Source organism: Humulus lupulus, chromosome 3, assembly GCF_963169125.1.
Source record: "Humulus lupulus chromosome 3, drHumLupu1.1, whole genome shotgun sequence".
In the NCBI taxonomy this organism is placed as follows: domain Eukaryota; kingdom Viridiplantae; phylum Streptophyta; class Magnoliopsida; order Rosales; family Cannabaceae; genus Humulus; species Humulus lupulus.
The window spans coordinates 276010032-276022192 of record NC_084795.1 but is presented as its reverse complement, the minus strand read 5'-3'; positions in this window follow the sequence as shown (position 1 = coordinate 276022192).

The window sequence follows — 12161 nt, the reverse complement described above, 5'->3', positions numbered from 1 at the left end:
GCTCTTAGCTAGCGTGATGGATATCACTTGGATTGTACCAGTGAGATCAGGACAGACTGGATTAGTCTGTGGGTTCTGAATGTGTTACCAGATGGTCTGTCAGGGCTTCTTGTTATAAAAAGACTAGAATGGTGATTGGAGTAGTGTCAGAAATAGAATCAGATGTAAGTACTGTATTGAGTGGCTCAGTGGAGTTATAAGAATTAAAAGGTTTAGTTGTTGAGTAAGATGGAATTCTTTAAGGTTGATCTTGGATCTGGTAAGGACCAGCTAGAGATCAGGGAGAGGAAGTTATATAAAGGATTGTGTTAGTATTGGTTTGGAGCACTGCAAATGCTGAATATGTCTTGAGAATTGGTTTAACGCTAAGTGTTTGTGAGTCAGATGAATAGAGCATTCAAATGTTTATTTGAATGGGATTTATGATCGTTTTAAATGATGGTAGAGTGGTGTTTTCTCTGCGGAGAATTGCCAAGAATGAAGAGTGCCTTGGGGACAGGAGTGTCCATGGTGGGTAAAGATATTTCAGGTGCCTTGGGGAAAAATGTGTTGGGTCTTTTATAGACCAGGATCAGTTAGTGGATTGTTATGACATCCTAGTGGTGGAGGAAAGTGACTGCCTATGCAATATGTTGACTAAAGAATCTGAGCAGGACTGGAGTAGAGTTTCTGGTGGGCCAGGTGGCCAGTTTATTGTTTGAGATTATTATCTCAAGAAAGATTAAAAAGGAAAGATAGTTAAGTGAGTCACAGATGGGCAAGGTTGAATGGAAAGCTTTAGTTGGATTAGCTAAGAGTTGTGCAGCGAAAGATATGGATTTGTTCTGGTATAAAGATCGGACTCGGGATCTGATGGACATTGGGATTAACTGAGAGATTCTGGATGAATCTCATGCTATTCTTTTATTCGCTTCATTCAGGCATTGTGAAGAGGTAACAGGATGTGAGAGCTTTATAGTGATAGCCTGAGGTGAAGAGGGACGTAATGGGATGCGTATAAAGTTCTTAACCTGTTAACAGGTTAAGACAGAATATCAAGAAACGAAAAGGCCATTACAGCCCTTGGGTAATTCATAGTGGGAATAAGTGAGCATCGCGATGGGATTCCCAGGTTGATGGATCAGTATGAGTTAACATTGAGTCATTGTGGACCGGTAGTCCAAGTAAGGTCATATTATCATTATGGATAAGAGAATAGTACAGCTAATCAGTATTCGAGTTCCTTGGTGAAAAAGGATAGAGTGCCTTCACGGAACTCAAGGTCTATCTTATTAGATGAAGACTTTATTGTGACTTCCAAGTTTTGGGAAGGTTAGAAGGTGATGATTAAATAGATGGAACTCAATACAGTTTATTACTCTCAGACTGGTGGCAAATCAGAGAGAGGATTATCCAATTATTATTGAAGAAACATCTTATAAGATGAGTGAGGTAATATAACCACACAAAAAATAAGCATAATAGACAAAATAAGGGAAAAAATTAGAAACTCTAGAGTAGTACGTTCCTTCTCCCAAGTTTGCTTCTCATTGTTCATCTTCTCTTATCTTAAATAAATTCAATATCTTTTTTTCCTGATAGTGAAATGAATATCTTACCAAACACAATATCGTATAAATACTGAAGTTTGTTTTGCTGTGTTTTCACTTGATATAGGATTTAGGCTGTCGTTTTTTTTTTTAAATATATATAATGTATGCTCTTTCAACCTATTTTCTTTGAATATGAAAGCAAACTTTGATTTGGTGTTGGTGTTGGTGTTCTGCTCTCCGTTTGTGTGTTGTGTCTTATTTGTCAATTTTTTTTGTTTTATTTGTTGTATTGGCCTTTACTATAATTTTGTTAAGTTTGCTAGCTTCTTGTCCAACTTTTGGCCATTGTGTTTCCAAGGGCTCTATAGTGACTTTACTAATTGGTTTAATTTCTGAAATAGAGATTGAGTTCCTTGTGTTATAATCTTTCTAAAATTGACAAAAGTATATATATTAATTACTGCCTTTTTCGTGAGGTTTTTGGGATTTAATTGTTGCTCTGTCTGCCCTAATATTTATATCTACTATCTATAACTAAAATAGAGGGATTTGAGAAGTGAAAATCCAACAGCGTAAAAGACTTGGTAATTTATCCCTTTGTGGATGGAGCCTATGATTCAACATTTGGAAAACCATTTTAATTTCCGGTCTTTACAATCGGTCATGTTTTTTGGATTGTTTAAAATATCAAAAAGTTGAAAATGGATCAACACCTTGTTATCCTTTTTCGTGAAAAAAAAATGAAAGCATATTGGAGAACTTTTTCTATGGTTGTCCTTTTATTAGTTTGCTGTGTTAAGGCATGAATCTCAAATATCTATAACTGTAAGGGATTTGAACAAGGAAACTTGCCCACATGGATAGAATTTTTTTGAAATAAAGTGTGTGCTAACAAAATTGTTGTTGAAGGTTGCAACTCTGACCAAGCAATGTTTTCTTAACCAACCTTACTCTGTTGTGCTTGATCATATCCTATCAAATAAGGGTGCTATTTTTAGTTTGCTATTATTGTTAAGCTTCCTAAGTCATTGATAAAGTGTACATTGAACATATTTTATACAAGCATTCACTGTTTTCTATAGATTCTAGATTAAAAAACTCTTCTAAATTCTAGTAAAATCTTTTATCGATCATGCCATTATTTTGTGAAGAATCTTTTTTTGAGTTTACTTTTGTTTGTGATGGCTAAGAGGAGAGACCTTTATATTGCATTGTGAGTTATATTGCACTCATTTTAAATAAAAGTTGAAAAGGGAACATCCTCAATTATTAAGTTGATATTTAAATAATGAATAAGAAAGTACAATAGTGTGGAGTACATACGTTGTAGGAATTGGCTGATGTTATATTGCACTAAGAATTAGTTAATAAAAAAAAAATGGACAAACATTAAATAATAACCCAATTTCTATTCAGAAACAATTGGAAAATTAACAGGTCTAGTTTTTGTCATTATCTGATATATGATTCGTATGAGATAAGTAAGGGAAACTGTAGGCGTTACTCTTTCAATGTAAACAGAGAAGTAGGATTCTATTTCTCAATAAAACAAGAATCTGAGGTGGTAGTGAACATCCAACATTGAAATTTGACAGCTTGGAGACCAAGAAAAGACTATTATGGTTATATCAATTATATTATTCTTTTTTATTTAATTTTATTATGTTAGTTACTCAAGCTTTTGTTCTTGTACACATCGTAACTATATAAAGTGAAGTTATGTTGAGATGTTATTGTTAGATAATGTACATGGATTTATACTGAAGTGACTTCGAAATTTTAGTACTTTTTATTTGATGCTATTGCTATGCAGTTTAGAAAGACAAGTACAACTCCTATTTTGGAATAGAGAATAGAATGTAGTTATTTTCGAGTAATCCCATTCTTTGAATGCTAGATCGAAGCATTTGAAACTATCACCAATTTAAGTAATCAATTAAGCTCATTTATGAAAGGAAATAATGATAGGACTCTAGTTGGCTAGGAGTGAATTGTTAGTATGGACATATGGCACTCTAATGGGAGGGGAGCATTGTTAGCACTGGGTTTGGGGCAGTTTAAAAGGGTACATATAGCCAACCTGGTCGAGTAGAGGAATGAGGAATTGAGTGAGTAGAATTGTGCTTTTACACTTAGATATTTCTCTTTCTATTTCAATAACACAATCTCTAATTGCTATTCTTATGGCTTTTACTACTATGGGCAATGAATATATTATTTTTTTCTCATACAATGTGCATATTTACTTTAATGTTTCATAACTCTAAAATTCAAATAAAATTTACTTTAGTTTAATTGACAAGTATTGATATATTTTTCTTAATTCCATATACTAACTCATCATTATTTTTTTAAATACTATATGAGGGTATTGTTTTTACCTCAAGAAAAGCAATTTGTTTTAATGTCAGAACTCCTTAATTTCTAGCTACATAATTTTTTTTAAAGTTTTTATTTTCCTTATATGAAGATGAGGAATATATATATATATATATTTTTATATGGAATAGATATTTGTATTCATAGACATTCATATGTTCTTATATAGAAAAATGCAAGTATAGCTATATGTAAAATTGTATATCTAATTTAATGCTAGGATATTTGACAATGCTGATAGTTTGAAGGTGTTGAGGAATTTTTGCTCTTCTTCTAGTGGGGGCTCTCTGTGGGAAGCTGCTCTTAGGCATGGCCTTTTTTTTTTATAAGTATTAACAATGCTAGTTGTCCAATAATTTCAAGTGCATGGCCTTCCTTATATCTTATTAGTACTCAAAGTACTCTCTCTTTCTGTGTTTAGTTATTGGGTTTTCAATATCAAGGAGGGGAGGTTCTACTTTTGGTTGGTATTCTTGTAGTGGTATTTTCAATTGTTGACTGTTATTTGACATTAAGCGACCTACATATATAAAATCAATTAGAAATGAAAGCTACCTTAACAAGCATATAGACAAACAACACACATGTTTTCGTCCTTATCTCACCACAGCACACAAATTTCTCAGATCCTACTTCACTAAGACACACAAGGTCTCAACCTTCCGTTATCACCTCAGCACACAATAATAATCTCAGAACCTACTTCACTATGGATGAATATTTAAGATATTCAAACTCCTCTAATATTTCAATAATATAAACCAAGGTAAAAGGAATACCTCTTGCAAACAAAAATAAGAGTCTCCCGTAAAAAATTACTTGCACACCAAGTATCTTGCCTCTTCTTTTGAAGGCAGCCAACTAGAAAGTTTTCAACTAAAGAGAAAAAAAAACTTAGCATTAAATAAAATAAATAAATAAAATAAAATAGGCAAGGACAATATATAGCAAAAATTTATTAGAATAACATCAGATTGAGAAACGAAATAGAGATGGAGTTAAATCTTCTTATTTGGCTAAAATGAAATTATAAAGAAAAAGACAGTGATGTAAAACTTTTAATGACATGAAAAAGAATAAAATTTGAATTTATTTGAACATAAAACAAATTGCAAATGAATTGTTCCATACAAATCATAGAAGGAAGAGAGTAAATAAACACTAACAATAATGCCTAAAACAATTAGTGTTAATTCTCATATCAAGAAAAGCCAAAAAATATCATTTAGATAGAAGAAGATATCCATCAAGTTGTGTAAATTCACACAAAACACCAACTGAGAGAATCAAAAGAAAAGAAAAAATTCTCTACCAGTAGTCATTTGCCACTCACACAATAAATAACACACAAGTCTATTGAGTAATTTGTACTTATTGAGACATTCACTCAAACACCTAGAATGCATAAACTATAATCTATAACAATAAGAATAATTCTCTACCAGTAGTCATCTAAAAGCTTCTTAGAATAGATAAATGATTATGCATATATAAACAGAGTAATGATCAAAACATGAATCAAAATGACTAAACAGATGCCTTATGTTGTTGCATAGCTTGTCAACACATTTGTAAGCAAATTTTTTGGTTGGTCAAAATTAGGCAAATAAAACATTCGATGCTTCTAATTGGATTTTGACATTTATGAGAAGGTACTCATGTAGCCAATCCAAGACAGGGTTTTGGTTCCCCTTTATATTTTCAAAATGGGACAAAGCTTTACTCACATGTCATTATCTTCAGCATCTACCACAACCAACAAAGCTCATTCCACACTATATTTTTACTGGACAAAATATACCAATGATAAAGACTTATCTTACTCTTAAAACAAACATACATATACATATATATATTTACCTGCCTCACGATGATGTTATATTACTAAGCCCACAATATATATTTTTATTAATTAATTAATGGAAATTTAAACCATAAAGGCTGTAATTATGATAGACATTCCCTCACTTATGTGTATTCTAGGAAGCACAAGAAGAATACTAGTGGGGTTGCAGCAGGGGATAAAAATTAAGAGTTAGTTATTTGGGTTGTAATAGAGTATGGGTGAGTGCACCGTATTTTCCTAGTCCTTTAGAATAAATAGGCTGGTCTGTAGAGAGGAGAGGTTGTCAAGTATTTTGTAAGGTTTAATACCTGTTTGGAGAGAGCCAAGCTCTCGAAATCTTGGTAATCAATACAATTCAGAATTTTCTTCTACCCTTTTCTTCTTTTTTTTCTTCTACTGTGTTATGCTATTTTGAAAGAAGAAATTAAGGCTTCGATCCATATACTACAACCCACGGGCTTGGCCCAAATTATGGAAACAGCCCAACGAATAGAGGAGGGCCAACAATTTTTTGCTGCAGCTCAGGTTACGTCTCAGCCCACGAAAAGCCCAAACACTAAACCCAACCTTAGCCCACTCACCTCCTTTAGATCCACGACTAACCCATTTAGCCACAAATCATTTTCACCTGTTTCATCACCTTCATCCATCGCATCATCTTCTCCGACCACGGTAACCACCAGACCAACTTTGCCAACCTTGTCATCCTCCCTTCGCATGTCTGAAGCCGAATACAATGACAAGAAAACTCGTGGGGTTTGCTTCAAGTGTGATAAAAAAATATTATCGTGGACATCAATGTGAAAAAAAATCCTTACAAGTCATGTTAATTACTGATGAGGAAGACCTCAATACGCCTACCGATTCCCCACCAGCGAGTCCGGACTCAGAAGAAATAATAGCGACTGAAGAAACGCTGGCCATGTTATCACTTCATTCACTAGCTGGTTTCTCATCCTCTCATACCATGAAATTGGCTGGCCGTATCGGACAGCGACCAGTCACAGTATTGATAGATAGTGGGGCTTCTCATAATTTCATATCTATGGATGTTGTTTTGGCCTCTGAAATACCAATCACTACCACTTCTTGTTATGGAATATTGCTGGGCACAGGTGATAAGGTTCGTACGAAGGGGATTTGTGCTCAGGTTGAATTGGATTTGGGGCCCCTCAAGGTAGTTACTGATTTTTTGCCCTTGGAACTTGGCAATATGGATTTGGGGCCCCTCAAGGTAGTTACTGGAAACATTGGGGAACATCCAAATTAATTGGAAAACCATGGTGATGAAGTTTCAAATGGGCGGAGCGTGGGTCACTTTACAAGGGGATCCCAGTTTGTGTAAGACACCAATCACTCTCAAGGCTATGTTTCACACGGTGGAGCAAGAGGGTTATGGATTTTGGGTGCACCTTGGTGTTTTGGCAGCAGCACCCCCGGCACTAATCAAGCGTCTACCTCAGGCTGTACTTGACCTTGTCGATCGGTACAGCTCAATTTTTTCTATGCCATCCGGGTTACCTCCGACACGTTCCCGAGAGCACTCGATTACCCTTCGAGAAGGGGCTGGTCCGATTTCGGTACGTCCATATCGATATGCCCATGCACAGAAAGATGAGATAGAGCGGTTGGTCTATGAAATGCTTCAATTTGGTATTGTACAGCCGAGTACAAGTCTGTTTTCCAATCCGGTTCTCTTGGTGAAAAAGAAAGATGGGAGTTGGCGATTTTGCGTCGATTACCGGGCCTTAAATAGAGAGACAGTCGCTGCTAAATTTCCTATCCCCGTCATTGATGAATTGTTAGATGAATTACACGGAGCTCAAGTGTTTTCTAAGTTGGACTTGAAGTCCGGTTACCACCAAATCCGGGTAGCGGCTCGAGATGTAGAGAAAACAGCTTTTCGTACGCATGAAGGACACTATGAGTTCCTTGTCATGCCATTCGGTCTCACCAATGCTCCAGCGACATTTCAAGCTCTCATGAACGAAGTATTTCAGGACTTTCTACGAAAGTGTGTGCTGGTGTTCTTTGATGACATCCTTGTGTATAGTGCATCCTTGGAGGAGCATTTGCAACACTTAAAGCAAGTGTTAGCCAAGCTTCAGCAACATCGCCTTTATGCCAATAAAAAAAAGTGTATGTTCGCTCAATCTCAAGTGGAATATTTAGGCCACATCATTTTAGCTCAAGGAGTATCAGCCGATCCAAGCAAGCTACAAGCTATGACTAGTTGGCCAGCCCCAAAATCCATCAAAGAGCTACGGGGATTCTCGGTCTCACTGGTTATTATAGAAAGTTTGTTAAGGGGTATGGAGAGTTAGCAAGACCTTTGACAGATCAGCTACGCAAGGATGCCTTCTGCTGGACCCCAATAGCGCAAGAAGCTTTTGACAAACTCAAACATGCCATGTGTTTCGTGCCGGTGTTAGCTCTCCCTGATTTTTCAGCATCATTTGTGGTGGAGGCTGATGCTTCCAGATCCGGTTTAGGGGCTGTTCTCATGCAAAATCAGCGCCCAATCGCCTTTTACAGCAAGGCTCTATCCCCGCGGGCGAGCGCCAAGTCAGTTTATGAGAGAGAGCTGATGGCCATTGTGCTCGCAATTCAAAAATGGCGTCCATACTTGTTGGGGCAAAGGTTTTTAGTGCGTACGGATCAGCGTAGTTTAAAGTACTTGCTGGAACAACGATTGGTGGCTTCGGAGCATCAAAAATGGCTAACAAAATTGCTGGGGTACGACTTTGAGATACAATATAGGCCAGGATTAGAAAACAAGGCAGCAGACGCCTTATCTCGGATTCCTCACGCACCTGCCCTTGCTGCCATTTCTGTTCCAAGTGTGGTGTCTATTCTGGATTTGCAAGCCCATATTGCTTCCGATCCTATGCTTGGCAAGGTGGTCCAGGATTTAAACTCAGGCCGCGATGGTGGGGGGTATTCGTTGCATCATGGCGTTCTTCGCTTTAAAGGGCGGCTGGTTTTGCCCTCCACTTCACCATTTATTCCTTTGTTCCTTCAGGAATATCACAGCAGTAATATGGGAGGACATTCAGGTACTTTCAAGACATTTCAGAGAATGGCCGCAGACTTGTATTGGCCGGGTATGAGGAAGGATGTCCAGAAATTTGTTGCGGAATGCTCAGTTTGCCAACGGAATCAATATATGGCTCAATCCCCAGCTAGGTTACTCCAACCACTCCCTATTCCGGCACAAGTTTGGGAAGATATTTCCATGGATTTTATAGAGGGGTTACCACCTTCGAATGGCTTTGATTCAATTCTCGTGGTGGTGGATCGCTTAAGCAAATATGGTCATTTTATCCCTCTTCGCCATCCTTATTCTGCCATGACAGTTGCTGAGGTGTTTACTCGTGAGATTGTGAAGTTACATGGTGTGCCTCGCTCGATTGTTTCAGATAGGGACAAGATCTTCCTTAGTGCTTTTTGGAAGGAGCTCTTTCGTTTGCAAGGCACTCTGCTGAAACACAGTACCGCTTACCACCCACAATCAGATGGACAAACTGAGGTAGTCAACTGGGGTTTAGAGACTTACCTCCGCTGTTTTGTTGGGTCTAAACCTCGTCAATGGTCTAAATGGCTCTCATGGGCTGAGTATTGGTACAATACTTCGTTTCATTCTTTAGCAGGCATGACTCCTTTCCGAGCTCTTTATCACCGTGACCCTCCTCCATTGATTCGCTTTGAAGCAGCCACAACTCCAGTCTCAGCAGTAGAGCAGCACCTACACGAGCGGGATGACATTCTTTCCCTGTTGAAAGAAAACCTTCAGCGAGCTCAGCAGCGGATGAAAGTTCAGGCGGATCGTAAACGTCGGGATGTTGAGTTCAAAGTTGGCGATTTGGCCTATGTAAAGCTTCGACCGTATCGTCAAAGATCGGTGGCCAAACGTCACAATGAGAAGCTCTCTCCTCGTTTTTTTAGCCCATTTCCAGTGCTGGCACGAGTTGGGGTAGCTGCCTACCGCCTCAAGCTCCCACCACAGGCTGTCATCCATCCTGTTTTCCATGTCTCTCTTCTACGGGCAGCACTCGGGCCACAACAGCAGGCTACTAGTATTCCTCCGAGGTTGACAACAGAACTGGAATGGACATTGGAACCTGAAGATATCCCGGATTTTCGTCCTAGAACACACAAGATTCAGCCACAAGCTCTCATCAAATGGGTCAACCTTCCTGAATTTGAGGCTACTTGGGAAGATTTTCAGGTCATACAGAAGCAATTCCCTCATTTGCACCTTGAGGACAAGGTGAGACTTTTGGCCGGGGGTATTGATAGACCTTCCCTCACTTATGTGTATTCTAGGAAGCACAAGAAGAATACCAGTGGGGTTGCAGCAGGGGATAAAAATTAAGAGTTAGTTATTTGGGTTGTATTAGAGTATGGGTGAGTGCACCGTATTTTCCTAGTCCTTTAGAATAAATAGGCTGGTGTGTAGAGAGGAGAGGTTGTCAAGTATTTTGTTAGGTTTAATAACTGTTTGGAGAGAACCAAGCTCTCGAAATCTTGGTAATCAATACAATTCAGAATTTTCTTCTACCCTTTTCTTCTTTTTTTTCTACTGTGTTATGCTATTTTGACAGGAACTTCCTATCAAATTATTAGCAGAGCAATAAATGTTCAACCCTTTTATATAAATATATATAACAATTTATAATTGGGTTCATTTGTTAATAATACAATCAGATCATGCATGTACCATTTTCTATCTATCTATTGTATAATTGTTCCCTTTTTAGATTCTTTGTATGAAAATTGTATAAGGATATATAAGAAAATTCTTTGCAGTGTATTTATTATTATTTTCTTCTGTAACAAGTGAAATGTATGATTGATTAATTTGTTTTTATGTCTGCTAACTGTTAAGCAATCAGCCACTCCTCTTATAATAAAAAAATCCAAAAAATAAAATATCTAATGGTTATGTTCGGATCTCAAAATTGTTATACATACCTATATATATAAATAGGACCACTACTCTAAATCTGATAATCTTTAGTTTCTTTGACCAAAAATACTATACCTTCAAAAGAAAGACAAAGAAACTAAACAGGAAAAGAAATAAAAACAACCCTGACTCAAAAAAATAAGTACAAGACATTATTCTCTGATCTAAATTGGCATATGTATCATAAAATTGTGAAATCCCACTTCTTATATGTTTGAAGAAAAATGAAAAAATAAATAAATAAAAAAACTCACTTTCTGTATGTAGTAAAGAAAGAAAGAATAAAGAAAAATAAAAGTGGCAGATTTATAAGTTGAATATTGGATTGGTGCTTTGATGATTTTTATTTTTCTTGGTTGAATGAAAACATGGGCTCTTTTTCTCAGACACTGGTCATGATTTTCATAATTATCATTTTCATGCTTTTTACATTAAACAGTTGCACTGAAACACACAATGTTGATGATGTTGCTACTTTGTCAAATGCCTATGCACCTGAGAACTTAAATGTTTGTAAAATCTTTTATTGGCATTTTTGATAATAAAGACAAAATTAATTAAAAGGATATTTTCGAAATTAGTAGTTTCCTCTTTTGTAATATTTTGTGGTGAATTTCGAAAATGGGTAGTTACTTGTTTTGGTGAAATATGTCTTTCTATATTCAGATTTTTATTTATGTGTTAATAAAATAAATATATATATTTTCCTATAAAAGAATATTTTTTTCTTGAAATGGAAATTATTAGTATTTATTTTGTTTATCTGATTTGGTTGCCCAGAAATCGTGTACAGCTTGCAATCATAAAGGATATATTGTTTCCTTATTTATTTAAGGAAACTGGGTTGAAACACTGTCCAGGTTCAATGAATCTGTTTGAACGGATTTTCAGTCTGTTTGAACAGATTCTGACTTTCCTGTTTTGGAAGATTTTCCATTTATGGGCTGTTTGATTTCTGATTTGTTTTCCACGACCTAAAGGGATTCTAAACAGTATATAATCATCCTTAAGTCGTTGGTTTTTGATCATCTCTCTTGGTGTATTATTTTCCAAATATTTTTCAAGTTTTAGAGAGACTTTTTATTATGTGAAGAACTTGAGTCCAGCAAGTTCTTAGTGGTTTATTACAGTGTACTTCTGTATTGTTTTCTTTGTGTTAATTGTGCAGGTTGAACACACTTGGACATTGGTCATCAAGATTCGGGAGAAGTCTTGTTCGTGAGTCACTTTTCGGGAGGAAAAGTGCAAGTGTTATGATTTGAAGGGAGTTCAAGATCTTAGCACTTTAGAAATTTGATTAGGAGTTTAGATTACAACAGTTGCGACAAATTCAAGAGGGAGTCTTTATTTGTATAAGTCAATTTGGTTTTGTAATCGTTTAGATATTCTTCTAATAAATTTCATTCTCTGGGCGTGGCCTCGTGGACTAGTAGCA